Below are 12,221 nucleotides of genomic sequence, written 5' to 3'. Positions count from 1 at the left end.
CTTATCCCTATAGTGTAAACTCAGATAAACTATTGTAAAAATTTCCATCTTTTTTTTTTAGGCAGTTTCTCAGATGAAATGTACATATAACACAAGTGTATATGATTAATTTTAGTATCTTATACTATCTGTAATCAACAAAGTACTTCCACATCAACTTATTTATCTTTTTAAAAAATGTGGATATGGTCATGCAATTTAAATCTTTTTCCGAATAAGATATATGAGGATTGGAGAGGTGAAGAAAGCTGTTTTGACTACCCAATTATTTTGTGACTTAAGCAAAAGTGATATTCATGTTGTTTGATTCCTTGGCCAGTGATCATCCCAACATACTATGTGGGCTCTTTATTTATATCAGTTGGAGAGACGAGTCTGACAGCTCAGTTAGGTAAATGACACATATATAATAAGAACAAATTCTGTAATTTGAATAGACATTAAAATTATGAGTCTTACATAATCAAGAAACTATTTAGGGATATATGTTTTAACATATCTGTTTTTCATAGTAATTGATGATTCTTGCATTTATATATAAACATACGTATGCATACATGTGAATATATATAGTTGATTATTAGTTTGCTATGTTTATTCAATATGTATTAGAGGTCTCTCAAATCATTTATGGATTTTTTTTTCAGCAACCTCACATTCAATTATTGTAGCATTGCAATTTGTGATTTTACCCTTGCCTCAATAAATGTTATACAATGATCTCAAGAAAAACAGACATTGTTGGAAGAAACATGAGCTGCCACCTTTGTGTAAGGATTTCTGAATAGTTAGTATAAGTAAACTCTCAGCTTTTAGTATTTAGCTGTAGGTCATTAGAAAACTGGCAGGATAAACTGGTATCAGAAGAGAAGCTCTTGAATCAGGCTTCCCCAATGTCCTATCAAAAGAACAATAATAACACTGTACATAATATAGTGACATATATAAAATATATAGAATTATATAATATAAAGACAAGTAAACAACCTATTTCCAGAATCTGAGAAAAATAATCACAATCTGTAAGGATAGTGAAGCTAGACAGGAAAATAAATGACTGATGGCTCTCTGATATATGAAAAATCCATTGACTTCCAATGACAAAGAAATAGACAAGAAAGTTTTTCCCAGTATTGGTCCCCTGAATCAGGGGATCAAAAGGATTAAAACTTTTGTATAATCTTCTACAAAGATACCGCCTTTGGAGTTTGCCCCAATATTATTGTATCTATTCAAAATATGCACACCCTATAATATAATAGGACTGAGGAGGAAAGGAGACAATGTAGGGGGTACTATTTTATATATTAATTTGGAGATATGCCTTACAAATGTATCATTTTAGTTAGTGTCAGAGATGGATGAATTGACTTTAAAGTAAGAGCAGTCCATATTCAGGACTTAAAAATACTGACTAATGAGGTATTAGTGGTGTAGGGGGGCAGGTAGGATTTGAGAGTATCATAAACAAATAGTGGCATTTTTAGTCAATGTGTTCTTAGACACTAGAAACTAGATTAAAAATTTAGAAGTTGGTATGGGAAAAGGACATATTATACAGCATGAAATTGGGTTATAATAAAGCCTCTGGGAATGTGCACCATCCTATCACACAAGCACATGCAGTAACACTTTCACCCGAAGGTAAACACACACACACAGAAAAACAAAACAAAACAAAAACACCTCACAAAGCACAATAGTGAGTCCATGAAAATGCAGGAAGGCAGATGCAGAGAGGCCTCTAAATAAGGAAGAGCGATTAAGCTAGTGTAGATGGAAGAACACTAGAATCCCAACACCTCTCACCATCAGGTGAATTTCTTAAATACCTGACAAAAGGAGAAAAAAAGACAACAAATTTTATGGAGATTGAATGAATAACATTGATAAATAAGAACTATTCTTAAAGCTAGTGACAAAATAGTGGGTTTTATTTATTTATTTATTTATTTATTTATTTATTTTATTTATTTTTAAATTTTCAGTGTAACAGTATTCATCGTTTTTGCACCACACCCAGTGCTCCATGCAATCCATGCCCTCCCTGATACCCACCACCTGGTTCCCCCAACCTCCCACCCCCCACCCCTTCAAAACCCTCGGGTTGTTTTTCAGAGTCCATAGTCTCTCATGGTTCACCTCCCCTTCCAGTTTCCCTCAACTCCCTTCTCCTCTCCATCTCCCAATGTCCTCTGTGTCCTTATGCTCCACAAATAAGTGAAACCATAAACAGTGGGCTTTAAATATAAGTATTTAAAAAGGAATCATGGACATGTATCCATTCATTTTCTAAACAAATTGATAAAAATTCACGCCCACTGCAAAGACTGTTCTAAGCACTGAGGACATAGCAATGAGTTAAAGTGCTTTACCTTGTAGAAATCGTAGCGGAAGACAAATTATCGTCAACAACAAACTGGCAGATACTTTCAAAACTTATTATAAATTTACATAGATTAGGACAACATGGTTTTGGCAAAAGGACAGACATGTACATCGACTGAATAGAACGGAGAGTACAGAATTCGATCCACAAAAATTCAGTGAAAAGTATTTGTAACAGGGCAAAGGCAGTTCAGTGGAGAAAAGATACTTTTTCAACAAATTTTTCTGGAACAGCTGGACATCCACATGCAAATACTTTTAAATGAATCTAGATACAAAACGTGTCTCTTAAACACAGATTAACTCAAAATGGTTTTAATTCAAAAACTGATGTGGTTGTGGAAAAAACAGGAACTTGCCTTCATTGCTAGTGGGAATGCACTGTGATCCAAGCAAGCTAAAAGACTATTTGGAAGTCTTTTACAAAACTAAACATAGTAGGTGTATAACTAATTGCCTGAAAAATAATGTCCATACAAAAACTCACATTAATGCTTATAAAAATTTTTATTCAAAATCTCCAAAAACGAGGGGGCTGGGAGGGTGGAGGTTAGTAAGTTGCAGTGTAAGCCCTGACAGTTGGGTTTCCTTTTTCTCTCTTTCTCCTTTTTTTTTTTTTTTCTTCTGTAACGAAACTGTGTGACTCTCCACTCCAACTATGGTTATCTCAAATAAACACATTGCCAGTCACATAACTAGATAAAGAACAAGATTCCCCCTTACTCTCCTCTGAGGATCCTTTGTTTTAGAGATGATGTTTGATTTAGGTAACTGATCATTTACGTTGCTTGTGTTTCTCTTCACCAGTGTTAAATTCGTAATCTTACGTCTTAAAATCACCAGTAAATGGTGAACCTCAGAAACCCTGCGCTCTCACCTTCAACCACAATAAATGCAGAATCTCAGTCTCCCCACCCCCCATCCAGCTCTGTTCTTTGTTCCTCCCCAGCCACCTTTACCTCCTCCCCAGAACCTCATTTATGCCCCAGGTGCTCTTTGTGCATTCCTTGTGCATTCCAGGAGCTGTGAGTACAAACCCCCGAGAGTCTCCAGATGGTTATTGCTGAGGGGGCCTTTTAATCATAAGAATCATAAGACCTGGTCAGTTTACGATATTGGTTATGGATAGGTTGAGAGTGGTATAAAATATACCACTCTCAATGGATAAACAAATTGTGGTATATTCACTTAATAGAATATTATCAGAGATAAAATGAACTATCAAGTATCCAAAAATTAATAATAACTTAAATAAATAGTGCTAAGCAGGAGAATCCAGCCTGAAAAGGCTACTACATACAGATTGATCCAAACTACATATATGATATTTTGGAATAAGCAAAGCTATAAAGACAGTAAAAAGACCAGTGGCTCCCGGTGGTTTGGGTTGGGGGTAGGTAGGGGTATAGGGATAAACTGCTAGAACAAAGAGGAACTTTTGAGCGGTGAATTCTATGTGATATTATGCATTTGTCAAAACCCACACATCTTCACAACACAGAGTGAACAATCGTATATGCAAATAAGAAGAAATCACTTTGGAGTTGGGGGCTGGAGGAATGGAGCTCCAAGAAGGAATGCAAACTGTGACAAGGGAATCTAACTTACTACAAATGTTTGAAACAACTGCACTGAAGGGAGGGGGAAGAAAATGTGCTGGCTTGAATAACTCTGGAAGTGAGTGGAGCCTCTAAGACTAAATGGAAAGGGATTGCACATACGTACTGCATTCTGGTTAATAAAGTTGTGTCTCCAGAGCATATAGGTGAACAATTCTCATACTGCTATACATGGACATACTGAAACTGAACAATTAAGTAAATGATGACAGACATTGGGAGTCAGATTTCTTACTGTTGTTATGGGAATTTATAGATAAAGGGAGAACAGTACCATTCATGTGGCGAAGGATTAGAGTTGGAGGCATTGATGAAAACTCATATACTCTGATATATTTATGGATGGCTATATACTTAAATAATTATAGGTATGTGCGTATATACAAATTAGTATGTACACGTATATATTCTTTGTTCTATCAGCTGAGATGGCCTAGCAGCAATGCTGTCCAGTACCAATAAACTCATCTAGCATCCAGAGCTTGTTTCTAATATAATTTTCCAATTAAAGGAACCAGGGCTTCTTGAAGGAAATAGCTGATTTTAAGACTAGAGGATTACACCATGAGCCAGGAGCATGTCGCAAGGCCAGAAGGTAAAGGAGTGCTTAACAAACACACGAGCACACACATTACATTGGCAGGAATATGTCAAGGGCTCACAGAACAAAAAAACTCTCAATGACCAAAACTGGATTAATTTGAGCAAGAAACTAAAGTATTGCATTATAGTTGCATGGGTAATAAAAATATCCACTAATTCAGGTTGATATAAATAAATGATTCAATCAATATATAATTGAGGAAGAGAACACAAATCTCCCTTAGGTATAAATTCCAAACAATTTATATAGAAACTGCCCTCAAGCAAGAAGATCCTATATTCCTACTTCATAAATGTATGACAAACATAGTAACTTCTTTCCAAAGAGGATAGCATAAAAATTGGAAGGAAAAAGTATTATTTATTTATTTATTATTATTATATTTTTAATTTTTTTCAGTGTAGAAACTTGAAAAATCCTCTCCGCCAGGTGATCAAAGTCAGTATCAACAACATTAAATCAAGCTGATAGTAAGTTTCTTTGATATGGTATCATGAAAGTGGGATTTTACGTCCATGGTCTCCTCTAAGCCAAACACAGGCTGATCAGAGAAGAACATCAGAAAGATTCCAATAGACGGGGACCCAACAAAATACCTGGCCAGTACTCCCCAAACCTATCTAGGTCATTAAAAGAAAGAGAAGTCTTGGGAACTGTCTTTGCCAAGAGAAGCCTAAGACGACATGACTACTTAATGAAATGTGATATCCTAGGTGGAATTCTGAAACAGAAAAATTATTAGATACAAACAAAGGAAATCTGAATAAACTATAGACTTCAGTTACTAACAATATATCAAAATAGTCATTAATTGTAAAAAAAAAGAGGATTATGCTAATATATGTTAATAATAAATGAAACTAAGTAAAGCATATATTGGAACATTATGTTGTGTTCTTAATTTTTCTGTGTTCATAGCAATGTCCACAGTAGCCAAAATGTGAATCTAAATGTATTCTAAAAAAAACAAAAAACAAAAAACAAAAAAACCCATAAAACACTATTTAAGAAAAATAAAGTGAGTTTAATGGGTAGAGAGGATAAATTATTTGTGCTGGGAGAGGTACTGTTATTTTTGATAATGTGGTCAAAGAGCAGGAGTCTTCATTATGGTGATATTTGAGCAGAATGCTGAAGGGACTTAAGGAGAGTTATAAGGATTTCAGTGGGAACAGTGTCCTGAGAAGGGGTCTAACTAAATGCAGACACTTAGGGGCACCTGGGTGGCTCAGTGGGTTAAAGCCTCTGCCTTCAGCTCAGGTCATGATCCCGGAGTCCTGGGATCGAGCCCCGCATCGGGCTCTCTGCTCAGCACAGAGCCTGCTTCCCTTTCTCTCTCTCTGCCTGCCTCTCTGCCTACTTGTGATCTCTGTCTGTCAAATAAATAAATAAAATCTTTAAAAAAAAAATAATAAATGCAGACACTTAGCACTGAAGGGATGGGGGAGGAAAGAATGTTCGTGCTAGAAGCTTTCAAGTCATAGAAAGGACTAAGTGTATCTACAGCTGAGTAAACAAGGGGATAGTCACAGATGACACGCTTCGAGAAGCAGTAGACTTCTAGAGTCTTACAAGGCATGATAAGGAGTTTTAACCTCAATAACGTTGAAATCACATGAGGGTTTGTGGCACAGAAGAATCCTGATGTAACTTAATGTTAAATGGGTAACTGAAAGGCATGTGAAAAATGCACTTTACGAGGCAAGAAAGGAGACAGAGAAAATGGTGAGGTGATTATTCTTATTGGGATGGAATTAATGAAAGTGGAAGAGGTAGGAATGAATCTGAGGCTTTGGCCTGAACATCAGGTTAGAGCTGCCATTTGCGTTGGAGAAATTCAGGTTGTATGTGGGAGTAGGGAAACAAGGTTTTGATTTAGAACATGCCTTATTCAATATCCAAGTGGAGATAACCCATATGCATTTGGACATTCAAGTTTGGAATTTAAGGAATTGTCAGGACTGACAGAATATTGAGTTTCATCAGTATATTCCATGGTTATTAAAGAGATGACAGCGTTAATTTTGTATCCACATGAAGTACAAAAATAGGAATACAGGCTTGGGGTGCCCAGCTGGCTGTTAGTGGAGCACATAAGTCTTGATCTCAGGTTGTGAGTTTGAGTCCCACAGTGAGATTACTTAAAAGATTATTTAAGGATTACTTAAAAGTAAAAAAAATCTAAAAAAAAAGGAATAGTTTCAGTTTCAAAGGAAAATAAGAAAATACAGATTTTATAATTAAAGTTAAAATTATAACCCTTGTAATTAAGGTTGAAGGTTACATGATTTGATAGTTGACAATGAAAGCTGAAACACTGAAAAAAAAAAAAAAAAACAACCAAGGATAGTATTTAGTGCTGTTAAGGAGTAGCAGGATGGGCATAGTTCTTGGTATAAAAAAAGATTATTATTATTGATGAGAGTAAAATGCATAAAATTTTGTTGAAAGTAATTTGTCAATAAACATCAAAACCTTAAAATGGTTTACAGTGTTTGACTAAGTAATTCAAATTCTAGGAAAGTTTCTTAAGAAATTAGGCTTTTAAAAGAGAGATTGGGGTATAAACATGTATATCTAAATATTACTTATCATTTGATGCACTGGAAATTTTATGTTTGTGCCTTCAGATCCACTCTCAGTTCTTACTTTGCTCAGTACAGCAGGAGATAAATTTATAGGAACTATATCAGTGGGCTCACTGGTCCTCGTTTGAATTTAGCCAGTGTGAGTGAGGCACGGGCAGGAGATGAAGGATAGGAGGAGGGAAGTAGGTTCCTCCACAGTGCACCCCAAAGAGTTGGTTGCTTTTCTCTACAATGAGCCACAGTTCCTTTCAGATAGCTGGTGTTCTGTTAGAAGAACCAGTACTCTCTCTGAAGTAGTGTCTATCCAGCACCATGTCCTGTTAGTGCTGGGAGGGGTAACAGGTATATGCTATTGTGAATTCCTGCTATGGCTCTATCCCTAATTAGTTCCTTTAACCCCGCTCACACCCTCTATTCCCAATAACTGAGTATGTCATCTGTTTCCTGAAAACATCTTGACAGAAACATTGGAGAAAAGTTGGAAATGAGCTAAATGTCTTAAAGTAGGGGAAGGATAACTAAATCGTGCAACTTGCATGTAATATAATGACATCATGAAGTTATCAGAAAAATCTACATACTAATTCCTTTACCAAATATACACAAAATGCCTAGCTTCTGGACATTTTTCTAGGCGAACAGAATAGCAGATTCCTTGAGGAGTCTACATTCTAGGAATATAGTCTATACATATATAACAGGAGTTATTTGTGACACACCTGTGAAGAGATCACTGACAATAGAAGCATTTTTTCCCCTCTCTATGAGTCTCTTTCTTTGGGTTTTGTTGTTGTTGCTGTTGCTGTTGTTTGTTTTTTTTCTTAAATTCCACATATAAGTGAAATCACACATTTTTCTTTCTCTTCTGACTTATTTCATTTCACTTAGTGTAACAACCTCTAGGTAAATCCATGTTGTCACAAATGGTAAGATATCATTTTTTATGGCTTAATGTTTCATTATATATATTATATATATATATATATACACATACATACATATATATATGCATGTCACATATATATCTCATATCTTGAATTTATTTAATAATAGTTAATCTACTGGAAAAATGAAAGAAAAACTTAAATTTATATCTCAAATTTTTAATTGGTAGAGAAAGGTATAAGTGAATTCCCTGCCTGTGGTTTCATGTCAGCTTTCAGTGATAGAAATGAATATCACAGCCTGTCAGATGCAAGTTAATGAGTGTTTCACATGCCATCAGCCTACACTAAGTATTTCTCATTTAGGAAAGAGTGCGTAGTACTAAAAAGTGTCCATATTTAAAACTGTATTTGATTTGACAGAGCTTCCTTCTTGAGTTAGGTCCAGAAACCAATAGTTCAGACAAAACTGTTGGCCTGCTTATGTCTTAGAGTGGGGAGAGGGAAAATGGGGACCAAGTGGTCGGTGGTAGGATGTGCTTGGCAGTACTGAGGAGAGAAAGGGAAATTAAATAGCTCTGGAATAGCAAATTATAACACAAATATCCAAACATTTATAATAATTTCCACAGTGGAGATACAAGTAAGTTAGTATCTTAAATATTTACTATCTTTTATTTTTTAATTAAATATTTTAAATATTTCAAATATTCAACAAAGTATTACGGATTTTAAAAAGGAATTTCAGTCTTTTGTTTCATGAACATTTTGTCAGTCTGACAAAATAATGTTTTTAAAGCATGAATTAAGATACAGGATATAAGTATTAAAAAGGAAATCAATTTTATTAAAACATAGCTATCAAATTATTTTTAAAAACTGATTTTGGTAAAATACATATGCTTCTTAATTAATGCAATAAATAACAAAACCCAGCAGCAGATCTGATTATTCCTGTAGTGTCAAAGAAAAAAATGAACATACAAGGTACATAGTAATCTTTAATTTCTGCTCATAAAGTCACAGGACCTCTAATACTTCTATGTATTGATATTTATAAATATAATTGAGAAAGATTCTAAATTTCATCTGGAGACTAGTACAAATACTGATGTAATATTTTTCAGCTTAAATATATAAATTCTATGTTTAGAATGCTTAGGACTAGTTTCAAAATAAAAAGGACTTAAAAAATTTGGAAAAATAGGTAATTTTACAATGACATCATAGATGTAAGCAGAAGAGGGGAATGAACAGTAAACCCAGAGGGAGGACATACGGATTAATATTCTGAGTTTGTCACTCTCTTAATGAGCTTAGGCAAGTTTACTTTTTATTTTCATTATATCTGGAATGGGAATCATAGGCTTACCTTATAAGGAGGTAAAATAATTAAATAAAACCATGAGTATAGAAAGAACCTGAAATACAATAGATTCATAATATATAATTATAGTCTTCCTTTCCTTTAGACTGAAACTATCGATTAGGTCATTAAATAATTATATTCTATTAATGTGCAGTAAAACAGTATGCATTTGCCTAGGAAACTATAAATGAGCTTTGAGAGGGTCATTGTAAACTATTACATTAAGCATTTTAAAGGCATAAGGACATCCATAGTTTATTTTAAGTGTTAATCTGAATTCTGTGGTAGACACTATTGGGTTCCACACAGATTCCGTGTACCAAGCCAGTGTACTCACTAGGCAGCTGTTGTTGGGTTTGGCTGCCAACTACTTATAGCTAACCTCTTCTAAGAACTTTTCTGAACTGGTGAGAACCACCAAACTAGCGAAGTTACTCTGCTCACCACTATGATCAATGACAATGAGGTACAAATAGTCAGATCCTTCACTTCAAGGTGGGTCAACTCTCTATTCCCTTTAATGCCTGGAACCTTCTCTCTGTGGATCAGGCAAGGCTACACTCAGTCTGAGACTGTCAGCATCTTTTCTCCTTCTCTCTCCTGTTTTATTCCCTTTTTTATAGTTTTCCCCTGAAAAATCACATTTTTAATCAATCACTTATACCCAAATCCAAGTCTCAGACTTTCTGGGGAAACACATAAGATTGTATATATGGTCTGAATGAATTTCTACTCTGTTAGAAGTGAACCATCCAGTTATTTTCCAAATATTTATTTGGTGCCTACTTTTGTGAGACCCATGGGTATTTGAGATACAAAGAAAATATACAGACTCCTGCCCATATGTAACTTACATTTAAGCAGGAAAAGACAAACACTACCTAATAAATGTAATAAATATGAAAACAGTAGAGAGAAGGTATTCAGTGCTCTTGAGAATAATAGAGCAATATAGTGGGATCTGAACATTGGAGCTGGAGAAGGGAAGGGAAGGGGAGGGAAGGGAAAGCAAATTCCAGGTTGGCCTCATTGGGAAGGTGTTATCTGAGTAAAAAAATTGAAGTAAGGGGAGCTATACAAGTAGATATGTGTGGGAAATATTTTCAGGCAGAGTAAATGCAAAGGTCCTACAGCAATGAAGTGCCTGGCTTGCTTTAGTTGTGTCTGAAAAAAGTAAGTGAAGGGGAGGAGAGGACAGGCTGAGGGAGGGAGGTTCTTACATTGCAGAAAGGAAAGAAGAGTAAAAGATAGTGACATCAAAACAAGTGATCAGAAATATGGGGACTGGAAATTGACCATTGGATCGGAATGATAATCTTTACTACGTACTGAATATATTGCAATGCTTTTATGAGTAAATAAATTCTTCCTTTACCTGGACTTTTCAAATGATCTCTAAATATTCAGAATGCCAAATGATCTAATGTTTAATTTCTAGAACACACTACAAATAAATTAGTAACAAATAAATTTTTGAATGTTCTATGTGTCTTGATTTCTCTTTTCTGTGAAGTCAGCCTGGAAAACTGTCATCTGTAAATACCTTCTCCCATTCAGGAGGCCATCTTTTAGTTTTGTTGATAGTTCCACCTCATCTTTATCACAATTTCAGACTAAGGGAGACATGCTTCGCTCTGTACTTCCACATTTGCCAAGGCAAGAAAAACAAAACAACTTTGCCTTCAGGCCTTTAACATCTCCACCCAGGATCTCCACCCATCAATTAGACGACCTTTTCATTGACCAAATCAGGGTACATTGTCTAACTTCAAAGTTACTGGTAAAATACCTTCCTATTAAACACTTAGAAGTTAGTAATATTTGGTAAATAACAAAGATGATTATGACAATTCAAGCCCTCCTTACCAAATACAAGGCTGATTCTTCTTCCTGGAGAAAAATATGCAGGTACAATTCACAAGTCACATCCAGACATGTCTTTAAGTTCAAACTGAGGGAGTATGGAAGAAATACCACATGCAGTAGTTTCTATATCAGATCTATGTGAGGCTTTTCATGATAGAGACTGATGAGCTGAAAGATAGTGTGTGTGACATGGGGAAAGTAGAAGCCACAACAAATTTTCTTCAGAAAATTATGGCAATTTTGAAGCCCTGTCTGCTTGTCCTACAATTCTGGCAGGGGAGAATTAAGCCATATTTAGACCTTTTTCTTCAGTTTTGCTACCTTACGAGGGGCGTCCTTGTCTACTATTGTTTGTACCCCTTTACCTTCTGGAATTCTTTCATATTTGTTGACTTCATTGACCACTGCTGAAAAAGGAAGTAGATAGTATCACTCTGCAAGTTGAACAAATTTTTTGGCCAGCTTACTGACCAAGCAAGTTGATGGCCCCAGAATCATCTTAACCTCAATGACACCCAGATCTGTTTTTTCTGGCTTGGTGGCTGCTTAAAGTTCTTAAAGACTAACTCCTTTTTTTTTTTTTCCCCCCCCTGTCTGGCTCCAGTCAATTTCATGTGACAAGAGTCACTCCATGGAATTATTTTCTGTTTAAACATTACTTCTTAGATTTTCTATATTTATTTTTTGTACCACACTGTATAGCAAGTCTTGCTATATCTACTTAATTATAGTTTCTTGCTCTTATTAGGCTTTACTGGATGAATTATAGCTTCAATATCTTTCACATGAGACAACTTATCTGAGTGTAAGGATTTATTGAGAATCAAACACTTAACTAGGTCCTAATCTTGCTGATATCATCCATTTAGAAATTTTTAAATAGCCATGATTGTCATTCTTTTA

Source organism: Martes martes (assembly GCF_963455335.1).
Source record: "Martes martes genome assembly, chromosome: 5".
NCBI lineage: Eukaryota > Metazoa > Chordata > Mammalia > Carnivora > Mustelidae > Martes > Martes martes.
The sequence above is the reverse complement of the archived record's forward strand: the minus strand, read 5'-3'. Positions refer to the sequence as shown.